This window comes from Diplotaxodon limnothrissa, linkage group LG6, assembly GCF_057381915.1.
Source record: "Diplotaxodon limnothrissa isolate DT_005_m linkage group LG6, D_limnothrissa_male_GT1.1, whole genome shotgun sequence".
Classification (NCBI taxonomy): Eukaryota; Metazoa; Chordata; class Actinopteri; order Cichliformes; family Cichlidae; genus Diplotaxodon; species Diplotaxodon limnothrissa.
In genome coordinates, this window is record NC_140601.1 from 20,829,341 (window position 1) to 20,842,108 (window position 12,768).

Consider the following 12,768-nt stretch of genomic DNA (forward strand, 5'->3'; position numbering starts at 1 on the left):
CTGGAAACCAGAAGGAGCCAGTTTTTCCGTGGCGCTGCCTCCTCATTAATAATGCAGCAGGAGCGATGACGACAGACCTGCCCCCCGCTCCGCCTGTGCCCATAGAGCTGTGGGCTGTACAGACAGCACACACATGCTCATCTATTCAGACAGACATTCGGGTAACGTTGCGTTCCGCGTCATTTTACTTGGTTCATGTGTGTTATTTTTGACCGTGTAGTAGTCGTCTTTTTTACTAAGACCTCCGTAAATCACGTTGTGATTGGTTTCTTGTCTTAAAGAGAGCTATATAAATAGATTTTACTTACATGCATCTGATGGATAGTGTATGATTTCAATCATCAGGATCTGCACAGCCCTGTTATAATGGAAGTTTTTTTGTGATGTAAAAAAAGACACCAATATCTATCTATACTGTCAGGATATGACTGTGTTCAAAATAAACAATCAGATTCAAATTCATGTTAAATAGTAGTCAGAACACACCTGCCACCAGTGTGGCTGATTAAAGTCAAAGATCAGCTGTCCTGAGACTTTTCTGACTTTACTTGGTTGCATCTTACAAAGAGCTTACAAAGCATTGCTGAAAGATATGGTATCAGTCAGGAGAAGGGTGCAAATGATATTCTAAGGCATTAGATACGGTATACTGTGTGAGATAGTGAAGACAGTCATCTAAAAGTGGAGAAAATATGGTGTAACAGTGAAAATAATCATTAAAACATGAACAGTTTGCCCCAGAGTCACATAATCAGACCTGGGCTTTGCACGGCCCCTGGGTCACATCCAGCCCTTTGGTTATTGTACCCTAGACACCTTAGTTACTCATATTTGTATGTGGGTTAACAAATGAGTTTGAGATTATGGAGTTGGCACCAATGCACTCACTGAAAGGTTCCTGGAGATAACTGCATGCTTGAACAGACAGGGACAAATGGGTAGATGTTACAACCGATGGCTATCCAAATCTGACAGAGAAAATTTGAGCCAAAATTGGTTTTGGTGTTCTACACCAGGATTTGTTGCATTTTGCTGTTGATGAAATTTTGTCATAAACATATGAGTTAACTTCATGGGGGTCAGAGCACCAAGTCACAGTGTGTTGGACTTTGGAGGGGCATGAGACTGAACACAGTGACATAGGCCACCACACAGCTACCATAACAGTGGTATTTATCCACATGTGTCTGATCAATTGTCTGTCTCGCGTCAGCTGTGTTACATGTGATTTCTTTCGCCACGTGTCTGATGACCTGTGTTACATGTGATTTTTTTTTTTATCTAAATCTTTTAAATGTTGGCTGAACTGCAATTTTAAAAAAGTTATTCGTAAAGAGGGAAGTCTTACATAAAGGATGCTGAATGACCTTCAGCACAACAATCCAAAGCATGCTTTCAAATCATGAAAAGAATGGCGTCACCAGAACAAGGCTAACACCAAGACCTGGATCCAGTAGAAATATCTGTGAGGCTGTGAGAAGAGGGCTGTGCACAGGAGATGCCCTCACAGTCTGACAGATCTGGAGCGCTTTTAACACGGGAGAGTGGGCAAGTGTGGCTAAATGAAGACAGTCTGAATGCTCTATTAAAATGAAATAGTACTTCAACAGTATTAGTTTAAGGATGTGCCCATCGACATAACCAGGCTGTTGTAGTTTTAACTCATAGAAAAATTATTTTATTTTTGTAGTTTTAATCACAGCTTGGCTGATGAGGCTTTGATGGATGTGTTTATTGAGACTAATTTTGTGCCCTCCATGTAATAAAATGCTGAGAGCATCAGTACAAATTTTCAATTTGTATTCAGGTCTGGGCCTTTAGTTGAACCAGGCCTGAAGGTTCAGTGTAAAAATTTACTGTTATCTGTAAGTGTTCATAACTTTGGCTTTTTTTTTTTTAATATATTGTATATTTTTCACAGAGCTGGATTCATTGTACATAATGAACAATCCAGAGTAGGAATAGCAGTTTAAAATTTATTTGAGATTTTGCACCGTGTGTGTACAAAAGGCCAGCCAGTTCACAGAACTCATGAACGGAGCCACATCTGCGGAGTAAGATATCAGCATACTGCTGCCGTTTAGCCAATGAGCGGTGAGGCAACCCATTCTCTTCGCCAATCAGAAGACACAATTCTACCTCATCACTACGCACACGTCGACGCAGAGAGTTCGGTCGGAGCTGCAGGTGGGAAGAGTCAGCAGAGTTTACTCACCGTGTGGATTTTCGTTCCTTCTAATGCTGTTAGCGGTGTGCGTCCATGAGACTAAACCACACCATCACTCACCACACGGCATATAGCATTTTACAGTCTGTTAAATCCCCTCACTCACATTATGGATGTGTGCTTCGGATTCTTGCTAAATAAATGAGTGAACGACAGATACCTGAGTGGCAGTGGATTTTGTGGATATGCCATCTGTTCTTATCGGACAACCCTGTTGAGATTGTGGATTCTTAGAGTCAGCACCTTATCATCTACATCAGTCATAGTCAGGAGGTCAAGTCCATCCCACTTACAGTGACCTCCTCCATTACATGGTCCTTCGAGCCGGATTTACAGTTTCACAGGCAAGATGGCTTTCTCATCCACTCCTCGTCGTCGTCGCGATGGTCATCGGCCTCGTTACCTCGATGACTTCTTGGTGCAGTTGCCGAGGAGATCACTACCACAGGTGCATGTGTCGCACAACCAGTCCCCTGATGACCATGGGGCACATCCCAACACCTCAGCCACTCCAGCTGACCAGACTTCTCAGCATGGCACCTCAGACGTGGTATTATCAGTACTGAGAGAAATGCAGGAAGATAATAATCAGCTCAGACGAGAGGTTCAGACTCTGCTTGGTGCCCTCTCTCTCCGGTCCTCAGCCCTCCAGACGTCACCAGCTCCCCAACCTTCTGCATTAGGCCCCCGTACCCAGGACCAGAGGCAGTCCTTGTGGACTGATTCCATGCCTCAGTCTCCTCATCCTGACCATGCCTCCAGACACTACCCACACACGGTACGTTCCTTTCACATACCAGAGGATGACATACAGGATTTACCTTGGCCAGAGGCATCACTTCCACTTGATCCTCAGAGTGCTGAGCCATTCCCTGTTCCACCACCTCCGGTATCAGAAATTCCTGCTAGTGCAGCAGCCTCAGGTCCTTTCAGATGTACGTCACCTTATCAGTACAGTCAACTTCCTGTGACTGAACAGGTCGGGAAAATTAACGTGAAGGACGAGTATGGGCCTGGAGCATGTGTGAAGAGGCAGGTCACCCCTGAATATGCAGAGCCATACACCTTTCAGCGCCAACAACCAGAAAGCTTCTGGGAGATGACTGGGGACCCGCCTCGCTGGCCGCCAACTGATTCCAAAGCCTGGGGGAAATATGGTCAGCACGAACCTCTACCAAGTACAGAGACCGTGTACCGGGGACCAACACCACACATTCCATACTTCACGTCTGATGACCCCAGCCAGTTCGCTCGTTTGCGAATGGCCCTTGACAATATCCTGCCTCACGATGCAACTGAACGTTTCAAGTACCAGATCCTAGTCGATCACCTCAAGTTGGAAGACGCCCTCCTTATTGCCGATTCCTACAGCAATAGTCGCTATCCATACAGCCAGACCATGTCATCCCTGATAGAGCTGTATGGTCAACCTCACAAACTTGCCCTGCAGCGGATCACTGACGTGTTGTCAGAGTCTCCGGTGCGAAGTGGTGACAGCCGAGCGTTCCGTCTTTTCGCCCTGAAAGTGAGGGCTCTTGTGGGAATGTTAGAACAGCTTGGGAAAGAGGGGAGAGCAGAACTAGAGTGTGGGTCACACGTCACCAGACTGCTGTCCAAACTGCCACACAGTCTTCGAGCGCAGTTTAAGCGGTTCATCAATCCTCTTCAGACACCCATCCCAACCTTAGCAGATTTGGCAGAGTGGCTTGAATATGAAGTCCGCATCCAAGATGATGATGTGTATTTCCATCATCATCAGCAACCTCGAGAGCCACGTGTGGATCGTGGGAAGGGTGCCAGACCCAAGCAGAGATCTGCAGCGGCAACCACAACCGTCTTATTGGGCTACGACCCTCCTGCTAAAGGCCCAGAGCCTCCAAAACAGGCATCACGTCCAGTTTCCAAATTGGGGAAGCCAAAGAAATTCTGCCCCTTCTGTAATAATCTTCAGCACTATTTCAATCAGTGCACAGATTTCAAGAAGCTCAATATAGAGCAGAAGTTGTCTTGGATTCAGACAGGCAAGCGGTGCTGGAGATGTGGAAGGGACCATCCAGAGGCGCAATGCTACCTGAAAGCTAGATGCCAGCAATGCAATCAGGTGCATTTGGAGACACTCCATGAGATTAATGCATCGCGATCCACTAGTTCTGACAGACCGGCGGAGGAAGCTGTCCAACCCGTCACGTACTACGTTGATCCAACATGGGGGACCAGCTGTGTGCTACTGAAAATGGTCAGGGTGTGCCTCTATAATGGCAAAATGAAGCTAGAGACATATGCCATCCTAGATGATGGGTCAGAGCGCACAATCCTTCTTCACAGTGCTGCCCAAGAGCTGGGCCTTCAGGGAAAGAGGGAGGAGTTGGCGCTCCGAACCATCCGACAAGATATTAGAACGGTGGAAGGACATTCCGTTTCCTTCTCTATAGCCTCCGCCACTGACCCTCGGAGACGGTTCCGGATCCAAAGAGCATTCACTGCCACTGAGCTTGGGCTTGCCAAACACTCACATCCAGCTGATGCACTGCAAAGGTCCTACCGCCACCTGCGAAGTCTTCCACTTCATTCATTCCACCAAGCTCAACCATTATTGCTGATTGGCTCTGACTACCCACATCTCCTGACTCCAATAGAGCCTGTCCATCTGGGTCCACGGGGAGGACCAGCTGCACTCAAGACACGGCTGGGTTGGACTCTGCAGGGTCCAGCCAAGGTTCTTCTACATCAAGCCTCCACTCCTCAGTGTCTACTCACAAGCACCCTGACTCCCAGTGCTGAACTTCTCAGTAATGTAGCCAAGCTCTGGCAGATGGATGTTCTCCCATACCAGAATGAGAAGGTGGCCACACGTTCAAAACAGGATACCATGGCTGTCAAGATGCTAGAGGAGAAGACCATTAGAGTGGAGGTGGATGGTATCAACCGGTATGCCACCCCGTTGCTGTGGAAAGAGGAACCAGTCCCGCTTCATTCCACTAAGGACTCTGTCTTGGGTCACCTGCGAGCTACGGAGAAGCGCCTCCTGAAGACGCCTGTACAAGCAGCCACCTATAACCAGGAAATTCAGAAGCTGGTGGATGCAAGCTATGTGAGTAAACTGACCATCGCAGACATGGAGATGGATGGTAGCACCTGGTACATACCACACCACATGGTTCAGCATAATGGCAAGGATCGCGTTGTCTTCAACTGTTCTTTCGTGCACAATGGTAACAGCCTGAATTAGCATCTCCTACCTGGTCCTACCCTGGGCTCGACGCTCCTGGGTGTGTTACTTCGCTTCCGGGAGTATCCCATTGCAGTGAGCAGTGACATCAAGGGGATGTTTCATCAGGTCCGCCTCTTGACTCAGGACAAGCCCTTCCTCCGGTTCCTCTGGAGAGATATGGATCGCACGAGGCAACCAGAGGTTTACGAATGGCAAGTGTTGCCTTTCGGGACGACATGCAGTCCCTGCTGTGCCACCTATGCTCTGCAGCGGCACGTTCTGGATCACAGCAGCCCCAGCGAGGATACCCGTCACACAGTGGAGAAATGTTTCTATGTTGACAATCTCCTCCAGAGCTTCGCATCATTTCCCGAAGCCCAGCAACTGGTTAACAAAATCCAGCAGTTGCTGCTCACCGGTGGCTTCGAATTACGACAGTGGGCTTCCAACTACCCAGAACTCATCAGTCATATGCCACCTGGATCAGTCTCACAGAGCAGTGAACTGTGGTTTTCCCCCGATGGGACTGATGTACCAGAGCGGACTCTGGGCCTGCAATGGCACTGTCAGTCTGACGAGCTCAGATATCAGATTCGGCACACTGAGCAGTTGGTGGAGCCCACAATGCGCAACATCTATCGGGTTCTGGCCAAGCAGTATGATCCGCTTGGCCTTCTCATTCCTTACACCACTCGGGCCAAAATCCTGGTGCAGCATCTCTGGAGGAAAAGGAGAGACTGGGATGATCCAAATCTGCCAATCGACCTGCTGCAGCTGTGGCATGCATGGGAAAGTGAATTGATTCAGCTCCCTGATGTCTCCCTGCCACGTTGTTACGTGCAGCCAGAGACAGACCCATCCCTTTGCAAGCAGAGCATCCACATCTTCTCCGATGCATCTGAGAAGGCATATGGAGCTGTAGCCTACCTTCAGACAGAAGATCATATGGGGGGAATCCAGGTAGCCTTCCTAGCTGCCCGATCTCGAGTTGCTCCCGTCCGTCAACAGTCCATTCCGAGGTTGGAGCTCTGTGCTGCTCATGTGGGAGCCCAGCTTGCTGCCGTCCTCAAGAGGGAACTCACCCTTCATATCTCAAGCATTGTCTATTGGACCGACTCCACTACAGTCCTGAACTGGCTCCAGTCCCAATCCTGCCGCTACAAGATCTTTGTGGGCTCTAGAGTTGCAGATATTCAAGAGCTAACTGAAGGGAGCCTGTGGAGATATGTCAGATCAGGCGACAATCCTGCCGACGACATCACTCGAGGATTACGGCTCTCACAGCTCACCTCTCATCATCGGTGGCGCCGGGGCCCACCTTTTCTCTGGCAGGCGGCATCATACTGCCCGGAGCTCCCGAACCACGTTTCCCTTGATGATTCATCAGAGCTGCGGAAGGAGAGCTTCTGTGGGAACATCACCAGAATACCTGATCCACATCTACCTGATGTTGGTTCTTTCAGTGGCTACCAGACCTTGCTGGAAGCTTACGTTTGAGCTGTCCATGGGACAGCTGCTGACTCGACACCCACGGCAGAGGATTACAGGCAAGCGGAGTTAGCACTCCTCCGGAAGGTACAGGAAGACAGTTTCCCTGAAGATTTTGTTCGGCTGTCATCTCACAAACCGGTAGCTGCCAGCAGTCGCCTACTTGCCTTAGCTCCTGAGTATGACCCAGAGGCTCAACTGATTCGGGTAGGGGGGCGGCTTCGCAGATGTGAAACCCTCAGTCAAGACATCTTGCATCCTGTCGTTCTTGACCCTCAGCATCCTATCACAAAGCTCATCGTCCAGGATTGCGATCGCCAGCTTGCTCACCCGGGCTCCGAGAGGGTCTTTGCTGAGCTCCGGCGCAGATTCTGGATACTTCGAGGACGAGAGGCCGTCCGGAAGCACCAGTACAACTGTCCTGAATGCAGGAGGTGGCGCAGCCAGCCGGTCATTCCCAAGATGGCTGACCTTCCATTATCCAGTTTAAGACTTCATCGCCCAGCCTTCTATTCAACTGGGGTGGATTGCTTTGGCCCATACCTTGTCAAGATGGGGCGGCGTACAGAGAAACGGTGGGGGATCATCTTCAAATGCCTAACGACCCACGCAGTCTACCTTGATCTGCTTGCCAGCATGGACACTGACTCATTCCTGATGGGACTGCATCGTTTCATCTCGAGACATGGGAAGCCCTTCGAACTGCTGTCGGATCAAGGTACCAACTTCAGAGGTGGTAGCTCTGAACTCCAGGAGGCTTTCAACGCACTCGGCCCAGCTCTGAAGTCACAGTTGGCCAGCCAGCAGATTCATTTTCGTTTCAACCCTCCAAAGGCTCCACATTTCGGTGGTTCCTGGGAACGGGAGATTCGTTCCATCAAGTCTGCGCTGCATACTATTCTCGGCTCGCAGCATGTCACCGAGGAAGTCTTTAGGACGATACTCAGCGAGGTAGAGAGCATCATCAACTCTAAGCCGCTAGGTTATGTCTCCTCAGACGTAGCAGACATTGATCCGATCACTCCAAACATGTTGTTGATGGGGCGGCCTGATTCCGGTATGCCACAGGTCGTCTACCCAGAAGCAGAACTCCTGAGCCGTCGTAGGTGGAGACAATGTCAAGCCTTGGCGGATCAATTCTGGATCCACTACATCCGGAATTATCTACCTTCACTCCAGATGCGGCACAAATGGCAGCAGGAAAGAGATGAGTTGACTGTTGGCACTATCGTTCTCATTGTGGACCAGCAGCTCCCTCGTGCCCTATGGCCAGTTGGTAAGGTCAGCCAAGTAATCCCTGGAGCAGATGGCAGGGTTCGAACCGTTCAGATAAAGGTTGGAGACAAGACATATACACGATCAGTGGCACGACTTATCAGACTTCCAGCTCTTCCACCGGAGTCTACTGCCTGACCTTCCTAGTGAAGTGCACCTTTGCTCCGCAAAGTTGGGGGCGGCTAGGGCTGGGCCATATTATACCGTTCACGGTAATACCGGTATAATGTTAGGCAACGATAGGAAAATGAAATATCGCGATAGAATGGGAGTAAAACGCGCATGCGCGGTGCCTTTGTTTTCATACGCACATGGCCGATTGTTGAGTGAAACAGATGATCCAGAATTGGTTTGTAAAAATGGTGCAACTTCCGTGATGTGGAACTGGTTTGGTGTTTGTCCGTCAGATACACAACAAAGCACATTTTTTTGCAGAACATGCAAGCGGCCGTTGTTATTGTCATATTTGTCGGACTAAGATGCTCTTAAATCTGGGAGTAATCTGGGTCCTAAACTCCGTATGCTTCAGGTCAAACAACACTGCAGCATCACTTAGAGTTAAAAACTGTCTAAATTCTTTCATCTTTAATAAAACGATCAGCATTGCTGCTTTACCAGGTGTAACTATAAAGTTTAACTTCCAGGCATCCATGAAAACAAAAGTTATTACATTTAACGGAGTTAGAAGTTAGCAGGAAGCTAGCGGAAGTTAGCTCGCTAGTTTCGCTAGTTACCTAAGCATGATATTGCATGTTCTGACTGAGAGATTTCTGAAAAAAATCAAACGTACAGCTCTGCTATCACTTCCAACATAAATGAAGACAGGAAACTAAACAGCAGTGATGTTTGTAGGGTTACTGAAGTTGGGCTAGCTGGTATATAATGATGTGCTACGTGATCGCTAGCGACACAGCTATGTTAGCATAACATAAACAGTGAAGCTGGAGGACGAACACTAACACTTTTCCACTTATAAAAGTTAACGTGAAGGTTCTTCATGGTTAGAGACAAATGCAATCGCATGGCAGGATGCTGTAAACGGACCAAACTTCAGTCAGGAGAACAACTGAGATAATCCATCCACAATACGAGGTTAGTCATTAATATACTGCAACAACATGGGAATAGAGCAGCTGCCAGAGAATTCAACATTAATGAATCAATGGTACAGAAGTGGAGGAAGCAAGAAGAATGAGTTTAATAAAGTTTGATTTATCTGACTGCTTTGTTTCGCTTAATGTGCCTTATAATCCCGTGCACCTTATGGTCCGAAAAATGCATACTGCACACTGCAGTTTAATGTTGCAAAGCACCTCTTTTTAACTTCAGTGGATATTATACATGGTTATGCTCAGGATATGTCAGCCCATTTCTACTGGAAATGCCTTTTGGTTAAACTTTCAGCAAGGAATTTGCATTTGCACTGTTAAATTTTTATAAAGCTTTAATGTACATAAAAACCAGCTTCTTGTTTATGTGAAAATAAATGGAAGGTTGTCTTTTTGCACTAGTAATGTTGTGGAGTTGTATTTTGTCTCGCATCAATTATATCGTCGGTTATATCGTTATCGCAAATTTTCAAATATATATCGTGATAAATATTTTTGGCCATATCGCCCTGCTCTAGGGGCGGCTGTACAAAAGGCCAGCCAGTTCGCAGAACTCATGAACGGAGCCACATCTGCGGAGTAAGATATCAGCATACTGCTGCCGTTTAGCCAATGAGCGGTGAGGCAACCCATTCTCTTCGCCAATCAGAAGACACAATTCTACCTCATCACTACGCACACGTCGACGCAGAGAGTTCGGTCGGAGCTGCAGGTGGGAAGAGTCAGCAGAGTTTACTCACCGTGTGGATTTTCGTTCCTTCTAATGCTGTTAGTGGTGTGCGTCCATGAGACTAAACCACACCATCACTCATCACACGGCATATAGCATTTTACAGTCTGTTAAATCCCCTCACTCACATTATGGATGTGTGCTTCGGATTCTTGCTAAATAAATGAGTGAACGACAGATACCTGAGTGGCAGTGGATTTTGTGGATATGCCATCTGTTCTTATCGGACAACCCTGTTGAGATTGTGGATTCTTAGAGTCAGCACCTTATCATCTACATCAGTCATAGTCAGGAGGTCAAGTCCATCCCACTTACACTGTAATGGAGGAGGTCACTGTGTGTGTGTTTTAAAGATTATTGCCTGACCTGTGTGCAAACAAAAAGATGTTGTATAGTTCTGAGTAAATCCAGGGTAAGTGGCTATTAACCCTTTACAGCCGATCGGAGCGGGCACGCTCCATTTTGCGTAACTATTTTTAAATCCCGGTAGCTCTGCAACCACGTAAGCTAGCACAATAATTTTTTTTGCATATGAAACCGGAGGAGTTGTACTTACATCTTATGCCATCAGCTTGTCCTAGGTCACAGTTTCCTTCCACATATAGCTTTGCAAAAACTGCATAAAAATCACTTGCAGCAACAAAAACATGATATTCCAGAAACACCGCCGATCCGATCAGCTGTTTGTAACACTTCCTACGTCCATCAGCGCGAACTATCACATGACCGCATGACCTGCCCGAAACCGGAAGTGACGTCATTTTGCGGAAATGTAGTTTTTTTACGATCGGGGCCTTATGAGCCTATACTTGTGTTTTAAAAAGTTATGTTTGAGTTTATGACTTTCTGTGTCGTTTCTGGGATGCTTAGGACTCATATTGCACTGCTGGAAATAGTTTATTAAGATAAGATAACCTTTATTTTGATGCATATGCTGTTATTTTGCAAATTTGCACTATAATATTTATTTTCGTTTTTCCTGCAGTGTATAAAAATTGGTGTATTTCAAAAATAAAACTATGAAGACACTCAAAATAAATTTCCTGTGGTGGGAAACTAGTTTGTGCAACTTTTTTGTATTTACAGTTTTGAGGGATGAGCCTCTTAAATTTCTCTAACTAGAAATATATGTTAAAAAAACAAAAACGATTTTCAATTTTTTTGTAGTTTATTGCACTTTTTTGCAATTTATGTAATTACTATGCACCTAATGCATGCATATTATTAAAGTTTGGGCTATAATGGTTGTATTGATGTATAGCAACTTGAAATGCTCCCAAAAATGGCTCCACAGCATGTAAAAATATAATATAAGCTCTGGCGGACTTGGTTCTATGGTAGGTCTTAAAGGGTTAAGGAGGGTGAATTATAACATCTGTTGGTACATGATAGGAGATTAGACAGATAAATAGGGTGTTTATCCAGCATGGTTTTATAATTAAAATAGATTAATTTGTTTTGATAGGACCAGGATCATTAAGTACACAATAATGTGTGGTGCACAAAGAACTGGTCATAAAAATAGTCAAAACAAACAACTGCAGAGTAGAGGTGCATTATTACCCTTTAACATCATTTTTCCATTGCACTCCCTCTTAAGGTGTGAATAGGAGCATGTAAAACATTAAAAATAAGAAAAAAGTATCAAACAACAAACAGATTTAACACAGTTAAGGGGTTAATGTAACCTTTAAAAAATCTACACAATGCCCACAGGTTGAGTCTAGTCTACAGCATCTTACATTTCATAAGAAAGATTTAATGAACCTAAAACCAGTTTGGTCAGGGTTTGAGTTGCATAAAGAAAATCAAAGTTTATATAACAACTGGGAAGTTTACTGTAGTTACCACGAGTAAATACTAAAAGATATCAGAGGTTTAAATACCACAGAGGGACCAGTTCGTCTTGTTTGTAGGGAGGTGAAATATTGAACCAGTGATAAAACAATGATGAGATCAAAAAAGAATTTAGGAACTGAAGGGCAGCAGGGTAGTATTTGTCAATAATCAATACAAGGTCAGTAAGTATTTGTATCAATCAGAGTGATGTGGAAATATAAGCTATAACCAAAATTTGGCATATCTCAGTGTGTGGTGTACAGCGTGGCCTTAGAAACATTTGAGGAAACTGGACAAGTGCAGGACAAAAAAAGAAGTGGCAGGCCTAGAAAATTATATCCAGCAGATGAACAGTATCTGAAAGTCCTGTCCTTCAGAAATAGGAAAAATCCAAACAAAGACCTGACACACGACCTGGATGATGCATCTGAACCTTCAGATGATCCATTTACTGTTCACTGAAGCCTCATCAGAAATGGTCTCAGTGGAAGGTTGGCTGTCAAGAAGCCATTCTTAAGGACAGGAAACAGGGAGAAAAGGCTGAGGTATAGCAAATTACACTAGAACTGGGTGGAAAATCAGTAGAAACACTTGTTATGGAGTGATAAATCCAAAATTTGGCTCAAATTGTTATCAGTACGTACACAAGGGGGAGAAGAGAGAGGTTTACAGACATCCGTTAAACACAGTGGAGACTGTCTTCTCCGTGACAAGACACAGTATATAAATCAATGTCCCCGCAGTGGACTTGTGGAGGAGGAAATTCCATGGGAAGCAGGAGCTGTTTGTTTAATGGATTGACCCTTAGTTTAACTTCTAGACCACCCCTGACTGTTTTGTCCACAAGTCCAAACCCAAAAGTCAACAGGAAGTTATCCTGATGATTCAG